We start from the raw sequence: 11,808 nt of genomic DNA on the forward strand, positions 1-11,808 counted from the left end.
TAAACTATTGTTGTATGTAAAGTAAACAAGGTTTTCAAAATGGTTAAGAAGCTTCATTTAAAATTAAATTAAAATGCTGATCTTACGTCGCCAGTCTGCTCAGCCCGCTTCCAGCCTGGGGTTTTGTTCACCTAGGCCTGCAGTGGGCTGAGCGGGGCCTGTGGCCGGGACGCCGGCTGGCAAGGGGCCGGCAGCCGGGACCCCAGACCTGGGCGGGGGTTTAGGGGTCAGGGCAGAGGATGCAGGGCAGAAGGCTGGGTGTGGGGGGGGTTCAGAGGTCAGGGCAGAGGGCAGTGGGGATGTGGGGGGTTCAGGGCAGAAGGCCGGTGGTGTGGGGGGATTCAGGGGTCAGGGCAGAGAGGTGTGGGGGGGGTTCAGGGGTCAGGGCAGAAGGCTGGCGGGTGTGGGGGTGCAGGGCAGAAGGGTGGATGTGTGGGGGGTTCAGGAGTAGAGGCAGAGGGCTGGGGGTGTGTGGGGGTACAGGGCAGAAGGCTGGGTGTTGGAGGCAACTAGAGGTCAGGGCGGAGGGCTGGGAGGGGTGTGGAGGTGCAGGGCACAAGGCTGGGTGTTGGAGGCGACTCGAGGTCAGGGCAGAGGGCTGGGAGGGGTGTGGAGGTGCAGGGCAGAAGGCTGGGTGTTGGAGGCGACTCGAGGTCAGGGCAGAGGGTTTGTGGAGGTGCAGGGCAGAAGGCTGGCTGTTGAGGAGAGGTCAGGGCAGAGGGCTGGGGTGTGTGTGGAGGTGCAGGGCAGAAGGCTGGGTGTTGGGGGTGACTCGAGGTCAGGGCAGAGGGCTGGCGGGGGGGTGGAGGTGCAGGGCAGAAGGCTGGGCGTTGGAGGCGACTCGAGGTCAGGGCAGAGGGTTTGTGGAGGTGCAGGGCAGAAGGCTGGCTGTTGAGGAGAGGTCAGGGCAGAGGGCTGGGGTGTGTGTGGAGGTGCAGGGCAGAAGGCTGGGTGTTGGGGGTGACTCGAGGTCAGGGCAGAGGGCTGGCGGGGGGGTGGAGGTGCAGGGCAGAAGGCTGGGCGTTGGAAGCGACTCGAGGTCAGGGCAGAGGGTTTGTGGAGGTGCAGGGCAGAAGGCTGGGCGTTGGGAGGAGGTCAGGGCAGAGGGCTAGGGTGTGTGTGGAAGTGCAGGGTTCCATCCCCTTCCCCAAGGCCCGTCCCTACCTCTCTCTGCCTGAGCACGCTGCCGCTCGGCTCTGCTCCGCTCCCCCTCCCCCTCGCAAGGGCCATCGCCAGCAGGGGGGCGGGGGGGAGGAGGAGGGGCCGTAATGTACCAAGCTGGGGGAAGAAACGAGGGAAGGGGGAAGCTTGGCTGCCGCAGGACCAAGCTTCTGCCTCCTGCCCCTGCAGGGGAGAGCGGTGGGTGGGTGGGCTGAGTGGGGCGGGGGGCCGAGACCCCCCCCACCACTCTCCCCTGCAGGGGCAGGAGGCAGAAGCTTGGGCCTGCGGCAGCCAAGCTTCCCTCCTCCCCCGCTTCTTCCCCCAGCTTGATGCATTCCGGCCCCTCCGCCCCTCCTCCTCCTCCTCTCACCGGGCAGGCAGCGTGCCACTCAAAATCGGCTTGCGTACCGTAGGTTGCCGACCCCTGCTCTAGCACTTCCATTTCCAAAATGCTGTTCAAACACTAACTGCTTACTGCCCGCAGACCACCCCACACTGGTAAATACTGTCATCAGTTTACAGCTAGGAAGACATGCACGCACAGAAGTTAAGTGACATGCCCTATGTCACATTGCAAGCCAGCATCAAAACCAGAACAGAAGTCTCTGGTCTGCTGGGCCCACGCCTAACCCAACCCAGAGTGCCTCCAAAGCAACCCCAAACTGCATGCAGCTCACTGGCCCTAGCGTCAGGGGAGACACAAGAGACGGTCCACCCTTCACCTGGTGCAATGCAGTGTGGGATTTTGGGGAACCTCATGCTGGATGCTGCTGCAATACTGACCCTCTCCACTAACGCTGGCTCACTAGTATCCATGGCAATATGACTGGTCCTTTCCTGTTGTGATGTGACCTGTGCTTCCCATGTGCAGATACCCCAAGCCAACAAACAAGACACCGAGTGTCAGCTTAGCATTAAACAAGAGGGCCAAGGGCATGCCTGCAACCAAGGTCAGTAGGTACTGTATTAATAGCTCCCTTTTGCAGTGGGAGAGCCACACAGGCTAACCAGCAGTGTGCGCTAGAGGTGGATCCAGCAGACCTAGTACACAGGAGAGCTGTGATTTAACCCCATTCGGACAGTCACTAGTCTGTCACCCTGAAAAAGTCACTTCCCTTTTCAGGCCTCAGTTTTCCTGCCTGTCAAACAGAGATGAGCAATAGCTCTCAACCTCAGAGGGAGCTGAGAGGATTACTGAGGCCAGTCAGGAGCAAGTGGTCATAGACTGCAGGTGACCATACCTCTAGACAACATGGCCTCTGGCAGGGTACTGCCTCCTCATCTGGGAGAAATTTTACACTGGCCCAAATGTCCTGCAGTGAATTTTGCCAGACTTTTAAAGTCCCTGACAGTTTAACATAGTAAAGCACTTAAAGAGCAGCCCCGAGGTTCAAAGCCCCAAAGCTGCAATTAAGCTAAAACACAAACTTCCCCTGCCCCCACAACCCCCTGCAATGCCTCTAGGCCTTAGCTCAAACAAAGAAACCCCACAGAGAAGCCCAATGACCATGGACGAAAAGGTTTTCAGGGTGCAGAACTACTGAGCCAGTTTCCTTCTCACAGGTCTTGGTTCTTAAATCCAACACCCAACCCACACTATGGCTGTACTCTAAATATTGTGTCTGCACACCTGATGGCTAACACCTTGTCAGTCGTCATGGCAGCCCTAGCCAGAGCCTTGGCTGTTACAAGTACTCTGTTTTACCATGAAAAGTTTCAGAGTAGCAGCTGTGTTAGTCTGTATCCGCAAAAAGAAGAACAGGAGGACTTGTGGCACCTTAGAGACTAACAAATTTATTAGAGCATAAGCTTTCGTGGACTACAGCCCACTTCTTCGGATGTAGACCAGTGTCCTCTTACCATGCCTGTCCTCTGTACCTGTGATCGGCGTCGGCCCACCTACCCGCTAGGGGGTGGTGGGGAGCTACGAGGTCACTGGCCGGCCTGGGTCACGCCTCCGTCAGCGGGGAATTAGCGGCGGGGCGGCCGCCAGCCAGAGTCTGTAGCGCGCCCCTCAGGCAGGGGAGCGCCGGCAAAGGTCAGTAGCACGCCCCTCAGGCAGGGGAGCGCCGGCAAAGGTCAGTAGCGCGCCCCTCAGGCAGGGGAGCGCCGGCAAAGGTCACTTGACCACAGCTCAAAGAGCCAGGAAGCAATTCACATACTTTACAGCTCAACTTTGCCCTGGCTGGTATTGGAGCAGGGAGGGGACGAACTGGGTGTAACTGAATAGGCTCTTCTCACCTTTAATTTATGGGATTCTTCAGGCAAATAGCAAAATTACCATGAAAAACCAGCCTTGTCAGCTCCAGTTGCCTTGGCAAGATCTAGGGCTTGTTTCAAGCTGGCTGTGCTCTGAGATTCCAGTTCAGCTCCTGCTGCCTGAGGGAGAGGAGGGGGAAGGAAGACAGAAGGGGTGGGGGAGGTAGATCTGGGCAGTGATTATAATAGCTGCAGTAATTAGAGTGTTTCCAAGTGGCTAGTGGAGTTAAGTATCAGTGGGTAGCCGTGTTAGTCTGTATCTACAAAAACAACAAGGAGTCTGGTGGCACCTTAAAGACTAACAGATTTATTTGGGCATAAGCTTTCGTGAGTTGCATCCGAAGAAGTGAGGTTTTTACTCACGAAAGCTTATGCCCAAATAAATCTGTTAGTCTTTAAGGTGCCACCAGACTGCTTGTTGTTCTACTGGAGTTGTTCCCCAAGCAGATGACTCCAGCAGGGGAAGGGAGGGCCAAGGATAAAGCAAGCATGCCTCAGTGAGCACCACATTCAGGGAGAAAGCAGCTTGGAGTCAGCACTGGTGCTCACACCACCAACTGGCGTGAAGGGAAACATGACAGGGGAAGTTTGTTTCTAACTTCAAAAGCTCATCACCAAATTCAGGGAAAATAACTGGACTGATCAAAATGAGTCATGTGACCAGCAAAGCAATGGCTTCCAGCCACGATTCTGCTTTGATCCCAACATCCTGGAGTCAAGTAGCACAGGCCAGGTACAGTGCAGCGCAAAGAGCCCCAGACTGCCCTGGGAGTGACCTCTCCACTGCCCTGATGGCCTGCCCCTCTCAATAGGTCACAGGATTGCCTGTCTGCCTGTCTTGCTTGCAGGCCTTTCAATCTAGCAGACACGCAGAATTCTAGGCCTCCTTAGGGAGACCACAAATGCGCGGCACTGGCAGCCTCAAATGCTTTAGCAGAAGAGGAAAATGTCTCTGATTCCAAAAATGAAGGGGCTGCCACTTCATCTATTAATGCTCTTAATTCCCTTCATTCAATAACCAATTAGTGCACCTTGGCTAAAGCTAGCAAGGGCTTCATCTGCAGGAGTAGAATGTATATTACCTGCACTCATGATCTCTCTTGCTGTCAAGCGTCAGCCCAGGAGCAGTTTGGGAGAGGCCAATCAGACTGCAAAGCAAGGTCTACGGACATGCAGGAACAAATCCGAGTGCAGGGAATACTAGACAACAAAACCCCTTCAGCGATTTTTTTTAGGGAGGGATAATAAATAGGTGTATTTTATAGATTAATAAAGCACATTTGAAAAGCCATGATATACATCAGACCCTGGCTAATTCACACTAATGACCCATTGAAAATTACACAATTTTGTGAATTAGCAAGTACATAAAGGAATACAATAAAAAGCAAGAATAATGCATTGAAATGTACTTTGCTCATTTATTTTGTTAGCTGTAGTTCCGTTTTAATTACTTGTGGTGATACTGCAAATGCTAGGAAAGGTTCTATGTTAGGTTTGGCAAAAATAATGAAATCTTGCTAACAAGAAATCTCACTACAGCATTTGCTACTAAATCTTTGGGGAGAGACCAACAATTCTTGTGCAGATTAGCGAAGTTCTACTCTACAGCGGTATTCACAGTAGCACTATGTAATGCCCCATTTTCATTCATTTGAAAGTTCGCAAAGGACTGTTCTTGGAAGACTAAAACTGCCTATTCTTTTTGTCTCATCACAGAAATAAGATTCTGAGGTAGTTTTGCATAAAATCCTTCCATAGTCCTAAATTAACCAAGCAGGATAATATCTCATTTTTATAAACAAAAAAGATAAAACACATTACACACACTCATGCGGCACAGGTGGTCAGTTTTCAGTAAGAACCACTTCGCTGTGTGCACACAAAGACAAAATAACTAAATTACAAAAGCACTGTATAAAATGTATTAAAGTTTCCAGCCACTTAACAGCACAGATGTATTGGCCCAGATAGAAGTAATGTACACCAGTGGTTGTATTTAACATCTGATGTTGCAAAATCATTCCACATCTCTACCGTGCTGAGGGCAGGGAAGGCACAAAGAGTCATTTGCAGTTTTTTTTCCCCAAATAAAAGAAGGAAATAAAATGCAAAAAACTTACCAATTTAAAACACAAAAGTCAAGATTCTCAGGCATGAACCTTGACTCATCCACAAATACTATTTTCAACTATTGCTTAGACTTGGGTGCAGAACATAATATACAGTACATGCATGCAGCTGAGTTAACTTTGCTTTTGGCAACTGAACTTCCTGGCTCCTTTGTGTTCAGATCTGAAACCTTAACACTGCTTTAGGTTTTGCAATGTGTACTCCTTTCTAGACATGCAAGCAGCATGATACTTAGATATCTACATTAAATGTGCATAAACATATCAGTAAAACAGGAAGGCTATACACTACAACGATGGCCTAATGGTAAAGGCACAAGAGTGGGAGCCAGGGCTCCTGACCCTACATGCAACTGTGAGAATAAGGGGAGAGCAGTAGATGGGAACTTGGCTGCATTTGTAGGAACAAGCTCTTAGGAGCTCTAAACACGGAAGTGGAGGAATGGATCAAAGGTTAGGAAAACATCGGTCCATATCTTCCAGTGAATCTTCCAAAGAGATGCCTGAAATCTCCCCTTGACCTGGGAGTTCCCATGTAATCTACAAATTTATAAAGGAAACACTGATCAGCCAAACTAGGGACAACAGCCACACACAGATTTTCTGTGTAAGGATTTCAACAGAATACACTCCACTGCAGCCAAGCATTCACCTTGCTTTGCCCCAGGCCTCTGGCACCACCGCTCTGCAGGTCAGCCAAAGCGGGTGTTCTGTGTGTACAAGCAACTGCTCCCTGCGAAACCCTCACCAGCAGGCCTCACCTCCCTTTGTCTGAATAGGCATGTGATCTGCGCAGTGTAAACATGTGCCCACAATTTTCTCTGGGCAGGGCTGTTTCTAATGCCAGATAATCCAACCACAATGAGGATCGGGGCATAAAAGCCTTAAAGGAAGCAACTGTGCACACACTCCATGTGTTGCATCCCAGAAACAGTGCACCTGGAACCATAAATACCATCCTATTTACATAATACTCAGTAGCAGAGGGACAAAGAGACTTAATACAGTGTATTTAATATTCCTATTACACTAGTGCCCAGAGGCTCCAATCAGCATCAGAGACCCATTGTGCTAGGCACTGTGCAAACACACAAAGAGACATAGTCCCTGCCCTGAAGAATTTACAGAAATCCTGGCTCAAGTGTGCCAAAGTGCAAGGTCAAAAGAGACATAAATTGGCTCAGCTCTGTCTGGTTCCCTGATGAACATTTGCTCAGAAGCACAGTGGGCAGCCCAAAGCCAATGAACGCTGGGTGTATCACAGTTACACACGCCAACTGAACCCAAAACACACAAGTACAGCCTCAGATCACCCCAGGAGACCTGTCTCCACTTACACGTAGGGAAAGAATCCCATTCTTAGCTGTCACACCTGTATCACTCACCAATGAGTAACACAACATACGACTCCACACCAGCCCAACAACAGAGCTCAGTTATTGCAGGGTTGCCCATAAGTATGTACTGCCTTAGTGGTAGGTTTTCAGGAGGGTGGGGGTATTAAAAGGGAAAATAGCACTGCAGCATGTAGGGAATTTTGTCAAAAGCAATTTGGACACTGCAAGCAAAGCTTGGGCCAAGCTGGGCCAAATTAAATTTGACCTATCTCAACAGCGTCCAGTTAAAATTTCCAGTGTACTGGTTGGATCACATACTCCAATATGTTGCTATCACCCCTCACCCTGAAGAGAGATGCACAGAGAGAGAATAAATCAGATTCTTAATGAACACAGGCCCTTACCTCTCAAAGTTCATTTATTGCGTTCACTTTGTTGCCTGTTTGGTGGCTCTCACGCAGTGGGATTTCTTAGGCTAGACTACTGGCTGTTTATACTTCACTACTAGCTATTTCTGCCTATTCTTTCATTAAAAAAAATGTATTTTTAGGTAGATTAATGATCGAAGAGCAATAAATACATCAAAGACAGAGTGGGTTTCTCCCAGGAGCCAGGAAGTATAGGAAAATGAGTGCATCACACACACATCCAATATTCAGGCTGGGGGAAGCCTGAGGGGACCTGCTACCCCGTGATCCCACTAGAGGAGGAGCGGTCCCTTTTGCTATATTCACAACTGCTACTGCCCTTGTCTGGGACATTAATCCAAACAGCAGCACAGGTCCCATCCCATGACACCACCTGCAAAGAGCAGTGTTTATTTCCTAAATGAATGGTAGAGCAATACGAAGGTGCACATGTGTAATATAGACATGTCTATGCATGCTCATATATATAGCATGTAAGACTGAATAAGGAGCAGTTCAAATAACAGTCACATAAAGATGTGTCTCCAAGATGCAAACAAACAACAGAAAGTATCCAGCTTGGGATACTCCCGATGTGTCCTGGCTAAACTCCAGTTCAGGTCATTACAGCCTGCCTGCTGACTTCCTCTGGTGGTTTTAACTGATGCGGCATTCTTGTCCTAAACTGTTGGAAAGCAATGTTGTGCAATCCTAAACAGCTGTCGTTTCCCACCCCAGAAGTGGCAGTATTTCAAGGGTGTACATGGGTCACTTCCCACATCTTATACCCAACCACAGAGATTTGGGAGGCAAATGAATGTCTGAGGATGGAAGGGGGGAGAAAATGTTGAACCATCACTTTTATGAAAATGCTCTCATTCCGAAGCAGGTAACATTTTGCTTGTAAATCACACTATAAGAAAGCTAATCAATAAATAAGCGGATTGGATTTTCCAAGCACTGTGAGCCAACAAAGAGAACATGCAGAATAACCCTGTGCCAGAGTCACTGCACAGAGCATGGAAACAGGTTTACGTAAATACATCCAGACAGGCAAGACTACGGAAGGGAATCTCCTGTTCCCCACAGTGCTCTGTTCCCATTGCAGGGCTGGCCACACAATGGCCAGCTGTGCAGAGCAGATGATTCAGCACAGACACTGGCATCCTTACTCTTCTGGGGGGAGGGAGGGGGGAGGGAATGTGCCCATGAGATGTTCATTGTCCCTTGCAAAAAAAAAAAAAAATCTGTGTACAACCTCTCAACCAGTGGCAATGGCCTGCCTGGTACAGGGACAAAATGGCCTGCTGGGAGGCTCCCCAGACAGAGCAGAGCTAAGTCTCACAGACAAGACTTGAACCCGTGACCTTCCCTGTGTATACAATGGGCAGGCAAGAGAGAGCAGCTTTATCCCCTCTGCTTCACTCAGATAAAATCAGACCAATTACTGTGGGCTCCCAGCACAGCTAGTTTGTTCCTCACCACAGCCCAAACTGGTGTCACCCAGAGATATTTGCCATTTCTCCTGCAATCAAGGAATGAAAATAACCCCCTCTTGGGGAGCCGGCCCCAGAGCAGCCGAGATAAACCTTGCACGGGTTACATTCCAATCCCAACTCTTCCTCCGGCCAGGAACCATGCTCCCTTCGGGGCCCTGCCCCATTCCAGAAAAAGAGAGAAGACAACTGAAGTCAAACAGATTCACCCTCTCAGTCCAATTCTAGGCACCTACCACTCACAGCATTCCCCTGCCCCCATCCAGATGGAGGCCATGCAGGGCAAGCTGATCCTGTGGCCCAGCAGGAGGGGGCAGGCTTCAGAACAACAGCACCAGGGCTCCAAGGATAGATAGTAGCACTTCTCTGAACAGCCAAGCAGTGATAGCAGAGGATCAAAAAACACAATCAAACCCGCCTTTAATTAAGGTGATCTGAGGTGCCTTGCCTAGGATTGTGACCCACAGATGCCACTGCCTCTGGCGCCCATGAGAAACAGTGTTTGGAGAGGCAAGATTTCTTCCCACATTGACTGTTTGCATTTCAGTGAAGAGTCTGTTGGAGGATTTAATTCTCTGTGATCTGTGCTGAGAAAATCCCCCAGAAGGGCTCTGTCCTTTTCCCCTCAGTGAACCCAACACTGGGGACGTGAAACTGCTGTGGGCTGCTGCCTGTCTCTTTCTCACACACCCCTACAACACACACACACGGGTCAGATGTTCTTCCTCCTCATCAGGCACAGGCCCAAGGGGAGAGAAGGAAATCAGTCATCAGAAAGCACAGTGATCGAACCCACATTGCAAATAAAGGAAATGGAGAAAGCCGCAGTGCCAGCACAATGCCTGGAGGTTAGGAAGGAGCCTGCCAGGAGGCAGCCTGGCACAGGACACCACAAACCTCCCCAAGGGACACTTCACTTGTTTCCCCAAATTCTTAATTCCTGGCAGCGTGAGGATTGGAGTGAAGGACATGGGTGAAGAAGGGAACACTAACTCCGCTGAGGCTTGAGTGCTGGGATTTGAGATCACTCTCCCAACCAATCTGCCACTTGTGTCTACCCTTTGCCCTCATCCCTTCCCCCTACCCGGTTCCCTTAAACCACCTGCTCCAGCACCCTCTCCAGCCCAAGCAACCACATGCCTAACACTTGGTGCTTAACATCCTATGCCCCATATCCAGCCAGGACACAGCACCCAGCCTCTATCTAAAGATCTGTCCTTGTGCCACCTCCCTGTTTGTCCTGGTCCTGCCCCCCACACCCTTCCCCAACTTAGCACTAACCTTGCCCCACATCACCCACCTCTGTAACCCCTCAGACCCTAGCACCCCATTACACCCCCTGCCCAGCACACCCCTGTGATCCCGCAGGCCCTGGTGCCCCCAGCCCAGCCACCAACACACTGAGCCCTACAAGCAACAACAGGCACAAGGGAAGAGAGATCCTAAGCTCCCTCTACCCCCCCCCCCGCTTCCAAGAGGGCATATTCCGGGGTGGGAGGAAAAGTCTCCCTCCCATCGTCTCACCGGGGGATCACACTCCCGGACCGCCCCCCCCCCCCCGACTCACCGGGGGAAGGGGGATCACACTCCCGGACCGCCGCCCCCCCCCGACTCACCGGGGGGAGGGGGATCACACTCCCGGACCGCCGCCGCCCCCCCGACTCACCGGGGGGAGGGGGGATCACACTCCCGGACCGCCGCCGCCCCCCCGACTCACCGGGGGGAGGGGGGATCACACTCCCGGACCGCCGCCGCCCCCCCGACTCACCGGGGGGAGGGGGGATCACACTCCCGGACCGCCGCCGCCCCCCCGACTCACCGGGGGGAGGGGGGATCACACTCCCGGACCGCCGCCGCCCCCCCGACTCACCGGGGGGAGGGGGGATCACACTCCCGGACCGCCGCCGCCCCCCCGACTCACCGGGGGGAGGGGGGATCACACTCCCGGACCGCCGCCGCCCCCCCGACTCACCGGGGGGAGGGGGGATCACACTCCCGGACCGCCGCCGCCCCCCCGACTCACCGGGGGGAGGGGGGATCACACTCCCGGACCGCCGCCGCCCCCCCGACTCACCGGGGGGAGGGGGGATCACACTCCCGGACCGCCGCCGCCCCCCCGACTCACCGGGGGGAGGGGGGATCACACTCCCGGACCGCCGCCGCCCCCCCGACTCACCGGGGGGAGGGGGATCACACTCCCGGACCGCCCGCCCCCCCGACTCACCGGGGGGAGGGGGATCACACTCCCGGACCGCCCGCCCCCCCGACTCACCGGGGGGAGGGGGATCACACTCCCGGGCCGCCCGCCCCCCCGACTCACCGGGGGGAGGGGGATCACACTCCCGGGCCGCCCCCCCCCCCCCGACTCACCGGGGGGTCACACTCCCGGGCCGCCGCCGCCCCCCGCGACTCACTGTGGGGAGAGGGTCACACTCCGGGAGCCCCTCCCCCCGCCAGGCCCTGTGGCTGATCCCAGACTCACCCGGCTCCGGTCCCGTCCCGGGCGCTCTACTAAGTCTCTTCCATAGAGCCGCCGGGCTCCCAGCGCCGCCGGCTACGGGCCCGGGACCGCCGCCGCCATCCCGCCACGCCGCGCTCAGTGCAGGCCGCTCCGCGCCTCCGGCCGGGGGCTCTCAGCGGCCGCCGCGCTCCGGGCTCGGCTCAGCGCGCACGGGGCGGGGGACCCGGAGCGCGGAGCCCGGATCCGGAGCCGCCGTGACTCACTGAGCCGGGCGGAGAGAAAACCCGGCGCGCGGAACCGCCGCCACCAGGCAGGGAAAACCCGGAGCCGGGATGCCCGGTGCACACAGACCGCCGGAGGCGCGGGGTCCAGCCCTAGGGCCCAGGCGGGGAGCACGGAGATAGAACTAGGACGAGGAGACCCAGAGGGGCAAACCCAGAACACTGACCCAAACCGGGATCCCCCCCAGAGATCGGGATCCCACAGGACAGGGCAGGGAAACCCAGAGCACATGGAGCCAGACCCTCAGAGAAAGGCAGAGGGACAAACCCTCTG

At 53.9% G+C, this 11,808-nt stretch overlaps 1 protein-coding gene across 2 annotated transcripts in view; it reads right to left on the reverse strand.

Moving 5' to 3' along the window:
* Nucleotides 1-11,512, reverse strand: part of ZNF609 (zinc finger protein 609) — a 121,646-nt gene extending 110,134 nt beyond the window's left edge. Inside the window, exon 1 of one of the 2 annotated variants that reach the window (XM_042851643.2) lies at nucleotides 11,275-11,512. The gene's annotated coding sequence lies outside the window, so the exon portion shown is untranslated. The remainder of the gene's footprint in view (nucleotides 1-11,274) is intronic. The other variant, XM_005280945.5, reaches the window with a different exon arrangement.
* Between the last annotated feature and the right edge of the window lie 296 nt (nucleotides 11,513-11,808).

The sequence above is a fragment of the Chrysemys picta genome, chromosome 10, assembly GCF_011386835.1.
Source record: "Chrysemys picta bellii isolate R12L10 chromosome 10, ASM1138683v2, whole genome shotgun sequence".
NCBI lineage: Eukaryota > Metazoa > Chordata > Testudines > Emydidae > Chrysemys > Chrysemys picta.